General features: G+C 45.2%; 1 protein-coding gene across 2 annotated transcripts in view; it reads right to left on the reverse strand.

Moving 5' to 3' along the window:
* The window catches only part of LOC120902565 (nyctalopin-like), an 86,187-nt gene that overhangs the window by 44,998 nt on the left and 25,842 nt on the right, over positions 1 to 15,347 (reverse strand). Inside the window, exons 3-5 of one of the 2 annotated variants that reach the window (XM_040311407.1) lie at positions 12,847 to 12,914; positions 3,651 to 4,090; positions 3,439 to 3,483 (exon numbers count right to left, since the gene is read on the reverse strand). The gene's annotated coding sequence lies outside the window, so the exon portion shown is untranslated. The remainder of the gene's footprint in view (positions 1 to 3,438; positions 3,484 to 3,650; positions 4,091 to 12,846; positions 12,915 to 15,347) is intronic. The other variant, XM_040311406.1, reaches the window with a different exon arrangement.

Consider the following 15,347-nt stretch of genomic DNA (forward strand, 5'->3'; position numbering starts at 1 on the left):
GTTATCCCGTGTGTGTGTGTGTCTGTCTGGCTAGTTTTCAGCCCTCTCCTCACTCTCCCCGATGGTAATCTTCTTAGCGCAATGGAGCGAAAATTCCCCCCGATCCCGACTGGAAACAACCAGATGGTTCCGCGCGAAAACTGTGCGAAACAAAGCGAAGCGTTCGATCGTTGGGCTGGCCCCGGACCCCGGTAGTACGAGATTTATTGCCACCACGGAAAAGTGCAATGAAAAATTTTCACTTTTATTGAAGCAAACAAATAAAAAGCAGCGTGTAAACAGTGGAAAAGAGTTAACCTCTTCCCACTGGTGCAAAAGCGGTTCGCGAACGCGGAAAAAGCGCAATGTACATCAGTGTTGTACAATCGAACGAAATAAATACATCTAGTCGAGCTCTCGAGGTTTTGGAGCTTGCTTTGGTTTCTGCCCGCATCGAAGCGTTTGGTGAAACAGTTTTCCGCAGTACTTCCCCTGGTGGAAAATTCGAGGCAATACACACACACACAGACAAACACGGGTGCGTTTTTCGCACCGTTCCACCACTTTCCCCGTCGTCCTTCCGAGTGCTGGGCCGGGGTTTTTGCGCTACAATAAAAATTACCAATACATTTTTATTACCTTCCTGCCAAACCGAGTGCCAGCTGAGACCCGTTTTGGTGAAGCGCCCTTTCCCTCGCTCGCGTTGCGTTGCGGCACCTTGCAGCACCACGCGCACGCGTATCCTCTGTTCTTCTTCCCCCCATCGTTCAGCACGGGCTAGTGCTAGTGTGTCCTTTTAGTAGGTAAAACAGAGGGGAGAAAGCCACCTAGAAAAACCAAAAAAAAAAAACTGGCAGCGAGTCATTGAGGGAAGGGGAGGACCCATTCTTCAATTCAAAAAAGGGAAGCTCACCTACACTTCCCCGGGTTTTGGGTGGAGTTTGGTGGATGAGAAACGTGTGTACTTTCACCTTCGTCATTTCTCTTTGGGAGTTGCGCCGTCCTTCACCCTCCCGTTCATGGGGGTGTCATACGGGCCTCGTGCTTTCGGGAAGGATATTACCTTTCCCCACAGGGAGAAAAACAGGGAAAAAGGGTCAGTGAAAGGAGGAAAAAAGGAAGCAAAAAACCCTCCCCAAACCTTTCGAATGGGTTACTGGGAAAAGTGAAACCGACATTAAGCGAGGTTTTCCGTTCAAAAAGAAAAACCGGTTCAATTCAACCCCCTCAGGAAAGGCAGAAGGTCTTTAGAGGGGACAGGAAAAATGTTCACTTTTTCACAGCTAAGCTGTGTGTGTGGGCTGTAGTTTACCTTTTTAAGCTCTGCTGCAGGTAAGAGATGACGGGTAGGAAAAACGTTGTTCATTAAATTGATTTATACAGTAAGATTTTAACGCTTTTCCCTTCCTCGCTTTTTCTTTTCAATTTGGCTTGTTTTGGCCTATGTTGCTTAGGGACCAAACCGAGACCCATTATTTTAGGGGGAGGAAATGCAGAGCATGTAGTAAAGACACACAAAATAGTCGTATGACTTAATGTTTGTGCATTGAACATGCACGGAAATGGGCAGGTGAAATCGGAATTCCATACAGACAAGCAGCTAAAGTGACATAATAATAATGCTTAATGGTTTACTTACAGTGAAACGCTCAGCTGAAGTCGAAAAGAGGTAGGACACAAGATTAAAAGATTTAGTAACTGAGCGGAGGTTGTACACAAGGCTATGATTATCCAATAACCGCTTCCGGCTTAAGGTTTGTTTTTCTTATAAGGAAATTAGATAAGGAATTATTATAAGAAAAAACGCTTCAAAATCCAATTAGTGCACAGATAATATTGTATAGCACTGTAGTCTCTAAGGCAAAAAGAGACTTTTGAAATGCAAAATGGATATTCACTCATTCTTTCGATGGAATCAATTACCAAATATGAAAATGTGGAATAAAAAGCTCCTCAAAAAAAAGGGGGAAAGGAACAAAGGAAACCTTCCTGTTAACCATTACCAACATGAGCTGTAGCTGGTTAACTGTAATGCATCAGACAAAACAAAGATATTGGCAGAACAAAACAACAGAACAAAAACCTTCAGGATTAAAGGGACAGGAAGCGGGAAAAGCTTATCTGCATGGATTGTTGACTGTTTGCGCATTTGTTTTTTTGTTTTTTGTTCTGCTTTGCTTTCTCCTTCCTCTCAGCAATGCTATTTTTAACACAAAAAGACTCTCATTCTCCCTGTTAGGCATGTCAATTTTCACTTGTTTTGTGTTCCGTTTCAGTTTTTTCTTCTGTTATTCTTTATTCCACCCGCCACACGATATTGTTTTGCATAAAAGCTTTCCTATTCTTTTTACACCTTCGCTTGGCTGTACTTTTTTCATTTGCTGTGCGCACGGTGGAAAAGTTTTCCCTGCGGCTGGCTGGTGATATCCGCAGCCCGTAATGGAAGCCGTAGGCGTCAGGGCAAATGCTTTAATAGGAATTAAAAAGTTCACCGCTACAGACAATGCTACTTAGTGTGTTCGTCGCCTGCTAATCCCTGAACGCTTTTCGGTTGGTCGCTCAGTTTATTTTTGCACCACACGTAAAGCTTCTATGGTTATTTTTTGTTTAATTTTGTTGATTTGTTTACAGGTCTTGGTCTTACTCTAACTATAATGATTTTTTTTGTATACATTAAAATGCGAAATATTAAACCATTTTTGAAAATTAATGGAATTAGTCGCAAGATAAAAATGAAAAACAAAAATCACTTTTCATTCCCTAACAAAACAAACACGTCTTCCCACCGACTCGCTTTTGCTGCACGCAATACATAATTCATGCCAGCCTGTGAACCGTAAGCCCCGGCTGCCCTTAGTCGCCCGAACTAAATCAATCCACCTCAGTGTTTCGTCCCAATATCCTTCTTCCAAAGCCATCGTAAAAGCAGCATTTTTCCCACCGTAGTGCAGATATCGCACCGTAATTAATACTCTCAACCGTTTTTCCGCCGATAACCGGCGAACCCACCGACAGCCCGCCCAGCCCAAACTCCAGCCCGGGTCAATATTTCAACGCTGGCAGGCATTGGACGGGTTAGTAATTTAATAATAAAAAAAGGTTAAATTTTAACTGCCAAAGCATGACCATTCTAAGCACAACCCGACCCTGAGAAGGGTGCACCCTGGAAAGGAAATTGGAACCCCCCCCTTTTCATTCCGGGACGGGAAGGAACACTTCAATTTTGCAAGCCCATAGGATACTGTTTTAAAGGTTGAATAATTAATTCGCAGTCCTGCTCCCTCGTTTGTCGACCTTCTGGAACGAACACGATTAATGCCAACCAGCGGTGCCTTCACCTGTGTGTGCGCAATCGTTTGCGCTTAAACTATGGTCGCGACAAAATGGCCCACGAGTGCGCGAGTGATTTTCAATAATTAATTAAGCAATTATTCTTTCTGCAACCGATCGCTAGCGTACCTTAACGTAACCCACGCGACATTAGCGCAAGTGTAGAGGGTGGAGCTGTAGCAAAATAAAAGAACGGGCGGGTTGTGCGTTAACGCATTTGTGGACTTATTTTGCATCAAGGAAAATAGGGAAGGAAACCCCCCAAAAAGTGTCCCCTAGTTCACAGGGGTTGCAGTGTGTTTGTGTGTTGGGCTATAACCATTTCTAATACGCTAACTTACCTTGATCACGCGCTTCGATTGCTTCGCCTTCCGTCGTGCCGTTCTTATGGGGGCAGTATGGGGGTTTTTTGTCGGCAACCAGTTTACAGCCTGCAGCAGCAGCAGCAGCAGCGTAATTTATTTATTACCGAACGTGGTGGCACTGCTTAGAAGCATTTAGTGCCGCCGGTTGCGCACTCATTATTCACCAAAATTTACACTCGCGTCGTCAAAGTTTTCCTCCCGGGCTCTTTTTTTTTGTCTCTCTCTCTATCTCTCTTCACCACCGGACACTTTTGTGCAGCGAACTGCTTCGAGTTACTTATTGCTTGGAGTTTTTTTTTTAATTTTATTTTTTATTATTATTAAACCACCTCCTCGTCCACAGGCTTCCACTTATTTGTTTTGCACCTTTCACCGAGCGCATCGAGCTCGCCGAGGTAATCGAAAAGTTACACGTCCTGAAAAGTGGAAAGTAAATGAAAAGTTCGTTAATATACTTCTTCGCATTTTGTTCTGCAGTGGGGAACGTTTTTTTTTTTGTATTCGTTTTTGTGTTGCTTTGGTTTATGCTGAAATTCTCATTTCATTAAAGGTGGCTGGTGGTGGTGTTTCTTTCTCCGTTCTTGTTAATGCGGGATGCTGGTACTACGGCGCTAGGCGGCCGACGAGAGTAATGAAGCAACGCCTCCACGGAATGTGCCTGTGCTAAGGAACTCAAATTTTAAGGAAAAACCTTTACGCTTTTCTTTGCGAACCAATTTTTCACAACCGACTGCGACTGCAAGTGAGTTTTCCATTTGAGGCATGGAAATGTGTTGGAATTTTTCAACCTTTCCCAAAAAAAGGAAAGTGAACGTGCAGTGTGGAGTTGTGGGCGGGTGGGCAAAAAAAGGCACATGCAAATGGTAAATAGTTTGAAATCTTTCATACACACACACCCATTAACAGGGCACGTACATACACAGAGATGAGAAAAAAGGAAGGCCTGCAAGGGGCTGGTTTCCTTTCATTTCCGATGCAATCCATCGTTTACAGGTACGTGCTGTTTCGGAAATGTTTAGCAAATGAATTTTGTGTTGTTGCGTCCTTTTTTCTCTCTCTCTCTCTCTGTAGCACAAACTGTGCGCAATACCACCGTGTAGTAGAGTGGAAAAGTATTGCTAATTGGATTTTTTGTTCTCTCCCTTGCTTTCCATTTCCTCGTGGCACTTTGTTGGAAGGAAAATTTATCACTTGTCAGCTGAGGAAGGAGCTCGCGCCCACTTTACTCTGAAACGCAGGAATTTATGGCGGGCAAAGGATAATCGACATTTAACGAACGATCGGACCAATCGGGCTAAAACCGTGGGATTATCCTAGCCAAACGTGACGTGACGTGTGCAAATCAAACGATTGGCAACGTTTTGCCGGCAGCCCGGATCCAGTGGTTTAGTGTTACCATTGACTGTAATCAATGAAGCTTAGTGTTTCTGGGGTTTAGTGGAATTAAATGTGAAACTTCGGTTGAACATAAAAAAACTAAAATGGCCAACTGCAAACAGCATTTTAGTCGTTTTTGTGAGGAACTTTCTGTTTTTGAGATGGATTTTTCTCGCTTCTTTTTGACTGAAAACCGAGACAAATCCACTCGAAAACTCCACCGGCCACTTGCGTCTGCGAGAAATCATTAAGCGTTAACTTGTAGCCAGTCTCGGTGCAGTTACTTCCTTGCTGCTGTTCCTTTCCAGTTTTACGAAATTGAAATAAAGCAAGAGGAAAACAGGCAGGAATTTGCGTACCAAAAAAAAAAACAGTGCCCGGGAAAACAAATTGCACCCAGCACAACGAGTAAAGTAATAACTCGGGGAGCTCTTGAACTTTTGCACAAATGATTGCAGCTCAACAAACTACGCTCAAAACGCTACTCTGCTGCACAACTGAGAAAAGTGCCCGTGGAAATGAGGAAAAAGCTCCAAACTTTTGCACCCAAAGCAGCACGAACACTCACTCGGAACTTGGCACGATAATAATACACTCAAACTCGGGGCTGTATCATTTCACGGTTGCCACAGACATGAACATAAAAAAACTGGAAAACGCAAGAGCGGAAAAAACACTCTTCGCTTGCACACACCCTTTTCCCGAAGGAATACGAAACCGAAAAGGTTGATATGGGAAATTGGTTTTAATTTTTCATCACACTGATAATAATAACAATTATTGCGCTCATGATTGTGCCAAACCAGTCCGTCCCGGCCCAGCCAACCAGCCAGCCAGTAGCTGCTTACGCTTATACCTGCTGCTGCTGCCGTGTGGTAAATTTATTATACAATCCTCTTTCCCCTCAATCACCCAGGGCAGGGCGCGGACAGAAAGGGATATAATGTGATGTCTTCTTTTTTTACTTCACTCTCCCTCTATACGTGTGTGTACGTTTGTGTGCTTTTACTCCTACGCCAAGGCCTTTTTAACTTGTGGACTTGAAAAAAAAATACGAGGGAAAAACTGGACGAAATTGCAGCCCCGAGATAAAAGGTTTTCATTAAAAATTCATCAATGTGGACTTCGGGTCTCGACTTCTTTTTTATATTTTTTCTCCCGCTGTTACCTTTTTTAAAGAGGTTCGAAAGTGTGTCCCCTTTTTTGCTGTGTTTGCGTGTCTATATGTAAGTCTTGAAAGATAGAAATTCAAATGCAGCTTTCCTGGAGGTTTTTAGGCTACAATTGCTCCCTCTCCATTGCTCTGCTTTCCCAACTCAAGCAAAGATAAACAACGAAAATGAGCAAAACATCATTCGACCACTTAATCTAGGCACTTTAAGGGCTCACTGATTGCACTGTTTGCCTAAGCATATAGAACTGCTTCAGCAAACAGCAACACAAACCCACGACGGTACATGACAACAAACAAATCTGATCACTTATCTTAACTGGCTAATTACTGACGTCGTTTAGATTAGCGACCGCACCGACCACACTCGGACCCGAACCGGATCGCGCACTGTGCTGCGAAGAATATTTGGAAATATTCGCGTTCCCTCCGACACACAGACACACACACACATACGGGGGACGCCTGTTGGAGGTTGCAAGAAAAATATCTTTAATTAGCCAAACCCCCCCAGCAGACCACGCCAAACAGGGCTGGGCAGGAAAGTAAATATCAATTTATCTGCTAATGGACATCGCTTAATCAATTACAGCGTTCTGTGTGCTGCAGCGACAAGACCTTGCTCCATGCTCCATGCTCCAAAGTCCAAGAAGAAGAAGAAGGACAAAAAAGGAAACCCCCGCATAGGGTCGGCCGACATTTTGGCTGTGGCTTAGCATTAGTTTGCCTTGCCATATCGATGTCCACTTTATCCCCTTCTTCGTGCTTGCACCCGGGGTTTGGGGACCGAAATTTGACTGACCCAACGGAAGCGGAAGAACTGTGCATCTCTGTATCTTTGTACTGCTTTTCGCTCATCGATTGCTTCACATTAAAGCGATTCCGGGAGTTTCTCTCTCTCTATCCCTCGGAGCGGAGCAGATTAAACGACACGAAAGGACACACGGCTGGCACTGTGGCAGGACCGGAATGGAGCAAACAAAAAAAAAAAAACTGCCGAGCCACCACACCGAGAACGCTATGACTTTATCCTCGGCACTTCGCCGCTTGCTTAACGATGATGATGATGATGGCGATCATTTATTCCGTTGATTTGCACCAATCAATAAAACCCACTTTCGTAACCGCGCTTCGGGTTGGCGGGAGTTTCGTGCTTTATTTTGCTGCCCAGCGCCTGTTCGACCTCTACACTTCCTGGTTTGGTTTTTCCCTCGTTTTTTCTCTCTCTCTCTCTCTCTCTCTCTCTCTCTCTCACTCTCTTTTTTGCCCTTCGGCCTTCGCTCAAGAAAAGTTAGCCGTAGCATTACGCCCTGGGCATGGTTGTAATAGGTCCGTCCGGGCCGTCCTGGGTGTACGATTGATTGAACCGTTCGAAAATGGCTTACAGCTGCAATTTTCATCGCATCGTTTGCATTTTTCATGACTTAATGGGGTGGGGGGGCAAGGGAAGTTAACCTGCGGGTTGGAAGGACCTACGCCGGAGCCCTCGGCGGTTGCTCGCCCGTGGCACTATGGACACTGGTTGCTTGCCTGGGGGTAAATGGCTAGGTAAGCTAAAGAACCAAACGGGGGTTTGAATTGCGATCGGTGAAAAACTACCCACTGGATGGTTAAATGGTGAACGGTTTCGTGGAACCAGAAAAAATGGGTTTAATTTTGTGGTTTGCATTGGTGGCAAGGATGTAGAGAAGGGAAGAGACCAAACATCGAGCTGTTTAAAAAGGTTTATTTACATGATGTTGTTGAATTTTGCATGAATGAAGAGGGTTTTTTTGCATGAATGTTTCATGTTATTTTTTCATTCATTTTTGGCCTTTCTTCTTATTCTTCCTTTTTTATCTTTTATTTTTACAAAGTCACACACCATATTCTGATGTAGATAAATAATCAATTTCTCCATATAAAACGGCCACTCCGGTCCAGACGAGATTCCGATTGCTGTCCTTCTCTGTGCAAGCAAATCCACTTACAAATACTACCATCAAGCCGTGACTAATACACCGCGCAAAACTCATACTTAAGAAACATAGAGCAACACGATGCAAGTAAATAGCAGGGATATTGAAGATTTATTCTCTCGTTTTTTTCCCCAAGTCATCTCCCCAAAGATACAATATTGTTTCCTTTTCTTTGAAGTACTAAACCATTTGTCGTCGCCATACAAAAAAAAGCAACACCCCGCACACAAAAGAAACCATGCCCAATTTTGCCATCAATTCCCGTCGAAGCCACATCTTCATCCCCTGTAAGCACTGTAAGTCCATAATTCGTTTTTTTTTGTTCTCCTCCTTCCTGAAAAACCGACCATTACCAGGGGATGTCAAACAGTGCTAGTTAGATTGATGATGTGTCAAAAGTGGAAAATTCCCTTTCCAGTTTTTAAGGTACAATTTCAAAAAAAAAGCAAACACACACACATAGAGCAAGGTCCTTTTATCACCCGCACCGATCATCGATACTACGGCTCAAGGAACAGCCGTTGGGTGCAATATATTACTTTAAAGCAACATTAAAAAAAAGTTTCAAAATCCTCCCACCACAATGGTCTTGTCGTATTGGGGGGGACGGTTTTGGCTACTGTAGGATAAAATAATGGCCAACACACAAAAAGGCAATACAACGCTTTCCACTGGCGACCACTTGCTCTGTTATGCCGTTTTTTCTCCTTTTGTACCATCCATCGCTGGTTTTCGCGGCCTGTATCGCGCAAGAATGATGAGTCACGTTAGAAAATTTATCTAAATTGGGAAACAGAGCAAACCAGACCAGAAGTTGGTGGCGATAGTAAGCAGCACCTGGCCGAATCGGAGCGGAGGTTATGGGAATGTCTGCACACCCCTGTGCGTTTCACAAAAGAAAAGCCGTCCATGGGAAAGCGGAACAAATGGTACAAATGGATGACAGGCGGGAAATAAAACGGAGTAGCACAGGAAACGTTCCAGCTAATCGGAAATGGTGACTATTTTTGGGGAGCCTTTCCACGAGGCTTACCGGCTCGTTAACGAAGCGACTTTTAGACAATGATCAATCAAAATCCTTTCCTTTGAAGCGTGAAGCTTTACTTTTAAGCTTTTTGGAACGTGCAAAATGAGTCCAGTTGGTAATCAAAACTCGCACGTCCTTCAACAATACTTTGAAAAGTGATGAAGAGGATACATTATTTCCTTCTATTTGCTCAGATTTAATGTGCGTCTCTCGGCTGTGATCGTATCCCATTTGTTTCACACCCACTTTGGCCCCGTACCGAGCCGTGTGCGGATATCCTACCAATTTCCAGCACCTCACCAAACGCCACCGATACGCAAGGAAATTTGCCTTCCCCGAAGCAGAAGGAACAGCAAGGAACCGGCTGATAGTGTCTCGTAACGGTCCAAACGTCCATTAAAGAGACGCTCGTTTTCTGCCCTCGGCTGAGCGGAGTGTTTGTGTGTGTATGTGCATTAGTGATAGCACCCACTCGTGCCAGCAACCATTCCCGTTGACGATTATGTTGAGTCATTATTATCAATTTCCAAAGCGATTACGATTATGATCTTTCTTCTTCGATTTTTTGGCCAACAGCGACGCTTCGGTACTCCCATTTGCAGCCGGCGCATCGGAAATGATTCCACACGGTCGTTGTACGGCCGGTGGGGGGGGCGAAGCGGGTGGAAGCTCATCAGCCTCGAGCCCGAGTCATGATGCTGCCAAAAGCTTTTCATACCGTGTTCACACCATTCCATTCCGGCTTGCTTTCCCCGGAAGCGAATAGGGCTTGCGCCGGAAGCTTGCGTGTGAAAAATGCTTCGATCGCCAATGCGCCGCTGCTCCGCCGAGGGTAGCCAGGAAGTGTGAAAATGTATTGTCATGAGCAGTCATTTTCCCCCGATTGGGTTTTCTCCCCCCAAAACGGGGGAGAGCAGTTGGCTAATGGGCGATGGGAAGTTTGCCTTTGCCTGGGAGCAGAGCATGCCAGTAAATGAAGAGGTTAAAAACCGCAAGCCTCAGACCCCTGCGGACCCTACGCCATTTGCTCCGAGGGGATTGTCCTAGCAGGCGAAATGGTTGAAGGACTCTTTGACAGTTCGTTTAGCGTGACAAATTCTGTAATCGAAAAAAAACGGAAGCAAGCAAGCAAGCGGACCTAAGCAGAGCGACTGATGGGATGATCGTTTGCGGGCTAAGCGAAACAATCATAAATAATGGACCCGGGGCTGGGCTGACTTTGCGAATGAGACAGTTCGATTTGCGGTGACAATGGATCAATGGGTGGACTCAGACCTCAGATCTAGTTTTGCGGGCGGAAGTAATGAAGGAACTCCCGGCGTGATAATGTTGTTCGACATCATTAGTTGCGGTCGCTGACGGGACGATTGTATGACTTTCGGATTATTCTTTCGATGGGAAGTAATCGGAACTAATCCAGAGAAAATATTGGTTATTTGACATTTAGGTCAGCGTGAGGAGTAGGCTAGTTTCATTAAGAAGGTTATGGTATTCTCTTGGAATAAGAAAGATCCTGAAATCTAATAACAAGTCAGTCTCATTTACATTTTGTTTTGAAAACGACTTTTAATTTGAAAGTTTTGACAATGCAATGTCATCTGCAACAACACATGTCCATCGTTGTTTTAACTAGAAATAGTATGTTTCATTCGTTTCTATTCCTATTCAGACCTCTATTGGCGTTTGAGCTTCAGTTTCAATAATTTCAAGTTAAAGTTACCTTCAATATGGTGCATTGTTTTATCTACACTAACTTCCGTTTCTTTTCTTCCGAAAACAATACTTCCTTCCATTTGCTACACGCGGTTCCGGCTCATTTTAGCTCACCCGCTTCTTGCTATCTTCAATTTGTCTTCATTTGCTTCACTGCTAGCCTCACTGGCACGGATATACTGAGCGCGGGAGTCGGAACTAATATTTAAACTTTTTCCATTCACTCTTACCATTGTACAATGGCAGTTACTCGACTTTCTACTTTTCCCAAGCGCCATTCGATTACTCCGAAGCGTCGGAGATGTCAACGAATTTGACGAGGGTCTGGCAGGGCGGAAGCGCGTGCATTCGCGCCTATAAATATCGATTTCTTCGGCAAAATATCTACACTAACCTCGTGGACGCGCATCAACATGCCACGAAAGCGGAAAATGAGTTTCAAGATCGCTATTCTTTTAGCTTTCGATATTTTTCCTTCATTCAGTGGAAAAAAACAAATCAACTTAGTTGTCGGAAAAGTGAAAAGAAAATGCTAACTGAAATACAGAATCGTTCCCAGTCGGTCTGGGGTAGTTGATGGCACATCCGGCCGGACTTGGCATGGAAAGGAAAATAACAGTTTCTCCAAGCGATTAGATGATTCGATTGCGATTGGATTGTGATTATCTCGAGCACGACACGACGGCTGAAGCCGCTTGTCTCAAGTGTGATTTCGTGCCTCGTCGAGGATGGAAGACGATTTATGACTTCGATCAAGACAAGCAATGCGAGGAGCTCAGCGCAGCCCAGCTAGCCGATTAATCCATTCAGCTTATATACTACGTCTCTTGGTCCCGCGTGTAGCACACGATGCAACGAGCGCAATTTCTTACCAATCAAACTCGTGTGAGCGCACATCATCGCTTCGGCCCGGCCCATGTCCCTGATTTGCCGCGATGCGATTGCGATCGAACCTTTGGCGGAAGAGCATGGCAAAAATTGTTGCAAACGGCCCTCCCCCGTCGGTGCTTAATGCAATAAACGCTGCATCCATTATGGTGCTTTGGCGTAAGGGCAACGATTGACCCTACGAGAGCCGACCTAGCCGACGAAGCTCTTGACGCATTCTTCGCCGGTTTGGATCGGTGTGATGGGTAAAATGTGTGTTCCGTTCCCGAACAAACCCCCCCTCTGCATTAACAACCTTTTCTTGTACGAACTGCACCACGCGCACCGCGTGCACTGCAGTTCATAAATCATACGAGCGAATCTCACCTCCGGGCAGCCGGCCGACTCCTCGCTTATTCCTCGTCTTGTGCGTGCGACTCTTGGGAGAAACACGGCAACGGATCGATCAAAACAAGCGAACACACTGCACACCGAGCCGGGATGCAATTGCATTTACGTTGCGAGCGAGTGCACAGCGAGCGTTGGGGTTATTAACTGCCGATGCCCGTCAGGTTGCGCCCGATGCGTTTTCAATTGCATTACGGGCGTCAATCAAACCCGGGCTGATGGATGGATGGATGTGCGCGTGTGTGGCTTGAGCGTGTGTGCGTTAGCGCCAGCCATTTCGCAGCAGCACTAATGCAGCTGAAGGTACCGATGTACGGGGATGATGCATTTTAACTTCACAAGACGCTGTCGCTGTGATCGATGAAACTGTTTTGGCATTGATTTTAAGCGGTTGAAGCAGGAGCTTTTTTATGTTTGGGTTGTTTAGAAGAGAGTGTTGAAGCATTACTTTAACAAGTGTTAGCATTATTTCACTCTAAAAGTAAATATAGGTTACAACTTTTCTATATGCTCAACAGGTCTCTTAAACTCAATTGTTTGACTCCTCGTTAATCTTCTACCCCATCGATATTTCTGCCTTAAAGATGTCTCTCTTTTAACGTTGCACTTATTTGAATATCCATACTTTTATACTTATGTTGTATTTCTTACCTTTAAAATAGATCCTTCGCTTCAGATCACAGCTCTAGCAGTAGACACTTTTGCACTTCAAACAGAATCTGCAACGAAAATAAGAAAAATAAATGTTTAGCTTCAATCCATCATAGATGACAAACAACCAGATAAAAGACATCCTCTAAGATCACAAACACACCAGTGATTATCATAGCATAATCCTACACATCAATTACTATCATCTTCCGTTTGACATTCCCTTTTAAAATAACTCCACCAGAAGCACCAACCCCTTCCCGCAGGAATTACTAAAATTCTCGTTATCTCAAATACCGTTCCATTGCAACGAAAATGCGTCCATTTAAATACCCATTCCAGCTACTGCAATCGAATACCTATTTTTCACCTTCTCTAAATCATTACGATAATTGAAATTCTCTTCCAGAACTTCGGAACTCCCTCTCGTTGCTTTACCTCTTCAACTATTTCTGCTGCACTGTGTGTCAACCCGGCCGGGCTACCAAATTCCAAAATCCCCCCCGGAAGATTAATATTGATTGATAAGCGAACAAATGGACGCTTTGTCCGTTTGATGTTGTTTTCCCTTCTGGTTTTCTCCCTCCCCTATTCCCGAGTCCATCAAAGCCCTCCTTCCCAACGGTCCAAAAACTATCACAACTTTACATCAATCGAGCATTATTAACTCGACACCCCGCCTTTTGGCCAGGAGCGCTGTCATAACATAACATGCAGACGCCCGGAGGCCCTCTCCCGCGTGTGTGCCATGTTTTGACAAATGCTGATGTACACGAAAATCCCCTAAGTAATCGGTGTCGGACGGATTCGGTTCGAGGTTTTAAGGTGCAGCCCTTGTGGATTAACCTTCTTCTTCCCCACTGTGTGAGTGTTTCGCCCTCCAGAGGTACCAGGGTGGCGTCCCAGTGATAATGAATACCCGTATCAATAAATTAATCCCTCTTGAAGTGTCCGAGCCCCGAAGCCTCGAAAACGGAGCTCGAGTTCCATGCGGAGAAGGAGCTGCTTTTTGTTCGAAAAAACGGGGTCAGAAAGGAAGAAGGTGTGAAACTATCGGCCCGCTTAGCCACAGATACGGATCTTCCCAGCGTGGCATTAAACTCCGAATCGTGCTTTGCCGAATCGATCTTTTCTCTTTTCTAGAAGAATATCCAACAAACAGACACTACGCTTAACCGCACGACCCGGTCCGGGTCCGGTTGGTTGTAGTTCATTTATTTTACCCCAAAGTTGCAACAGTCCGTTCCGGTCGCTCTTTGACGAGGATCCCGTGTCCACTGGAATGGTTTCCGTTGTTTATTCTATTTCCATTTTCGCATCTCTCGCCCTTCGCCCGTCCCGTGCCGGATGAGCAATAACCAATGAAAAATCTATTTTCCCGCTGCCAGCTTTGCCAGCCCTACTTCCCTCGGGTTGCTTCTGCCTAGCCTGGATGCGCGTCTGCGAATGCACCGTGTCAAGCGCACGCCATCGGATGCATCCCCTTCCCTACCAGACGTGGGCTCCCGCTCGATGCGCGCGGATAAGGGGTCTTTAATAAAACATAAAACGAGGAAAGATAGCATAATTTATAGCGGAGAATTTATCTTCTGTTTTCTTCTCACTGCGTTCGTGTATTCGTCTTCAGCGGCTCCGTCTGCTGCGCTCTTTCCATTTTTTTTTATCACGCCAAGTCCATCACTCGCGGGCATCGGCGGAATGCAGCTCGGCTAGGGCGTTTAAGCGTAGTTTTATACCACTTTTTGCCCCGTTTGCCATTTTTTGCTTGCTAGTTTCAGCTCGTGTGTCCGCTTCCACCCGCGCCATGCTCAATCGTCATATCACGATCGGAAATAAATCCCTTCACAGGAAGCAATCGCATCCAAACCAAGCGGGATCGAGCAGTTTGGCAGAGTGTTTGATCCAAATTGAAATCATCTCACACAAATCCAGCTCACGCGAGCGTACATTACCGTCGTCCGGATATGGGCCCCCAAAAGCCCAATCCGCAACAAAATCCACTCACCACAAGCAGGAAAATAACAGCCGCTTTCAAATTTATCGACAGCTCTCCGTACAGCTACTCCCATTAGCACCGACGGACAAGCAAAAGAGCGTGAAAAGTTGCATTCGCATCGCCCAAAAAAAACGGGGACCATGTTGCCGTTGTCATTCGCCTGTTTTTGCCTCTGCCGTGGCCTGCCCCAAAAGCCTACCCCATTTTCGCTTAAGTGACATACACACACGCGCGCGCACACGCATTTGCTGATGTGGCTTTTATGTTTCGGCTCTACGAGAGCATCATCCCTTCGACACACACGGGGAGGGGAGAAAAAACCCCCCCACCCGAAAGTGATAATCGTAAAACGGAACAACGGACCACCGTCGAACGTTGAAAGCGAAACTTTAACACACACGGCAACGGCTACACTGGGACATCATTTAAAATGGCATCGGTGTGTGGGGGAGTATTTTGAGCGGGACTTATCGCCACGCTGGGACAGGTGTGATTATTTTAAATT

The sequence above is a fragment of the Anopheles arabiensis genome, chromosome 3, assembly GCF_016920715.1.
Source record: "Anopheles arabiensis isolate DONGOLA chromosome 3, AaraD3, whole genome shotgun sequence".
NCBI classification, from domain to species: domain Eukaryota; kingdom Metazoa; phylum Arthropoda; class Insecta; order Diptera; family Culicidae; genus Anopheles; species Anopheles arabiensis.